Source organism: Genypterus blacodes, unplaced genomic scaffold, assembly GCF_046128005.1.
Source record: "Genypterus blacodes isolate CSIRO-AG114 ecotype Tasmania unplaced genomic scaffold, CSIRO-AGI_Gbla_v1 ptg000434l_1, whole genome shotgun sequence".
Classification (NCBI taxonomy): Eukaryota; Metazoa; Chordata; class Actinopteri; order Ophidiiformes; family Ophidiidae; genus Genypterus; species Genypterus blacodes.
Window position 1 is genome coordinate 27501 of NW_027467205.1, and position 2554 is coordinate 30054.

Consider the following 2554-nt stretch of genomic DNA (forward strand, 5'->3'; position numbering starts at 1 on the left):
CTGGGAGGAAGGAGAGGGAGGAGGAAGAGAAGGTGAGATGGTTGCTTTCATGGAATCACTTGCTCATATTTGTGCATATAAATGAATGAATCCTCGGTGATGTGAGCGTCTCTAAAATCAAAACCATAACTTGGCTCGTGTTCGCCCCTCTGTGGATAAAACCCCACCACCACAAGGGCCAATGATCCAGCTGCTGGATACGATGGTTACATACAGCATACAGAGTGTTCAGGGTCAAAGGTCAGAGGTCATGGATCCATAAGGGTCCATTCAAAAACCTACAGACCTGAAGAGAAGCACAAACATCTACACACTGAGAAGAAGAACACACAGTGACCAGGCTGGGATGTTAGATCATTTGGTAACTTCATTCCAACCTCCTGGAGCTACTTCCTGTGGCGCCCAGTGCAGAGGGGCCAGAGGTTTTCCAGATGCTGAAGTGCGGTGCTAAGCTAGGAGGCGAACCACAGCGCTGCCCTCACAGGAGCAGGGGATAAATATTACATGATGCCTGTTAAAGTGACCATCAAACGCTGGCTGAGGGACGAGCTAAAGAGGGGAGGAGCCCAACACTTACAGTAAACACAGAGTGTGTGTGTGTGTGTGTGTGTGTGTGTGTGCCACTAACTAGCATACTAACATAGCAGCATGCAAATTGAAATGAGCGCATGTGAGCGTGTACGTTGTGTGTAGAGAGCTGTGTGCGCGTGTTTGTGTGTGTGTTTGCATGAGAGAGAGAGAGAGAGAGAGAGAGAGATAAGAAGTGTGTTAGGCCACAGGGAGGGCGAGTGGAGATAAGAGTGCAGTTGCAGCAGAATCGTGTGAGAGCACAGCGGCGTGGGCGTTGGCGTCTCTTCTGGTGTGAAACAGCCTCGTCTGAGGATTCCTGTTCTCTGTCCAAATCCTCTTCCCTCTGCTCGCCACGCTTTCCTCTCTGCCACGCGGCGACAACAGTGGGGTTTCCTGTTTGATGATGCTGGTTGAACGAGGGGTCATTTCGGAAAAAAACTTCAATTAAAAAACTCCATCCAAAACGCAAGCAGAAGGGTTTGTGTTTGTGCTTTGAGCTCCAGCTGTCAATCATCACACACACGGGAGCGTCTTCAGTCACACTGGGACCTGAGATAAGAACTATAGATCAGCCTCAAACGAACTCAGACCTCCACCAAGGCCCACCAGCTGTGAGGTCACATGTCCAGAGCCACGCCCACTCAACATGGCAGCCAATCACAGCAAAATATTGAGGAAAATTAAAAAACAAATGAACAGGCCATCGATCTGGATCAGTAGGACCTGGATCAGAAGGATCTGGATCAGATGGACCTGGATCAGAAGGACCTGGATCTGGTGGTCCTAAAGTCCTCTTCAGACAGGAGCTCTATGTCTTCAGGCAGCATCATGTAGACTGAGCTGATTCAGTCTGAATGGATCTTCATCCTGATCTGATCACTGTATTGATTATTGATTTACATTCAGATCTCCTGCGCTAATAGAGAGAGATCCTTCAGGTTACTATGGGGATGAGTTCAGATCAGAAATGAAGGTTCAGTGTCCATCGGTCCACAGCTCCACACTGCCCCCTGTGGACATGAGGTCAACACTGCATCTCCTGCTGCATCCTCTCACTGGGTTCAGACCTGAGAGCGGCCCAGCTGAATATTATAATATTTAATCAATACAAACCAGAATCAAAAGGAGAGAGAGACAGAGAGAGAGACAGAGACAGAGAAGTGAGAGAGAGAGGGAGAGAGAGGGAGAGAGAGAGACAGAGAAGAGAGAGAGAGAGAGAGACAGAGAGGGAGAGAGAGGGAGAGAGAGAGACAGAGAAGAGAGAGAGAGAGACAGAGAAGAGAGACAGAGAGGGAGAGAGAGGGAGAGAGACAGAGAAGAGAGAGGGAGAGAGAGAGACAGAGAAGAGAGACAGAGAAGTGAGAGAGAGAGGGAGAGAGAAAGACAGAGAAGAGAGAGAGAGAGAGCGAGAGAGGGAGAGAGAGAGAGAAGTGAGCGAGAGAGAGAGAGAGAGAGAGCGAGAGAGGGAGAGAGAGAGAGAAGTGAGCGAGAGAGATAGATATATAGTTAAATTGATTCTTCCTTTTCAGTTCTAAGTTGAAGTAAAGACAGTGTGTGTGTCAGAGTCAGTTCTGGTTCTGGTGTCAGACTCAAAGTAAACACAGTGTGGATCTCTGCTGCCCCCTGGTGGTTTGATGACTTGGTACAAACCAGCTGACAGCCTGACCTGGTGAAGTCATCATCCAACATGCAAGTCCACAACTCTACCACTAGAGGGAGACCAACAACTGTGTGTGTGTGTGCTGTGTGTGTGTGCGTGTGCGTGTGTATGTGTGTGTGTGTGCGTACTGGTCACAGTGAGCACGTTGGTCTTGATCTCGGCGGTGATCTGGATGCGGCCCCTCCTCTCTGTGTGGTCGGTGCCACACAGGCTGGGCACGTTCGCCACACAGCGCTTATGGATGTTCATCAAACAGTCTGGAGGAGGAAGACACACACACAGGACAAGCTCTTCACCTTGGAGAACAACAGGAGGCGGACACAC

The 2554-nt window shown here is 49.5% G+C and overlaps 1 pseudogene; it reads right to left on the minus strand.

Moving 5' to 3' along the window:
* Nucleotides 1-2506, minus strand: part of LOC142989499 (protein kinase C beta type-like) — a 20966-nt pseudogene extending 18460 nt beyond the window's left edge.
* Between the last annotated feature and the right edge of the window lie 48 nt (nt 2507-2554).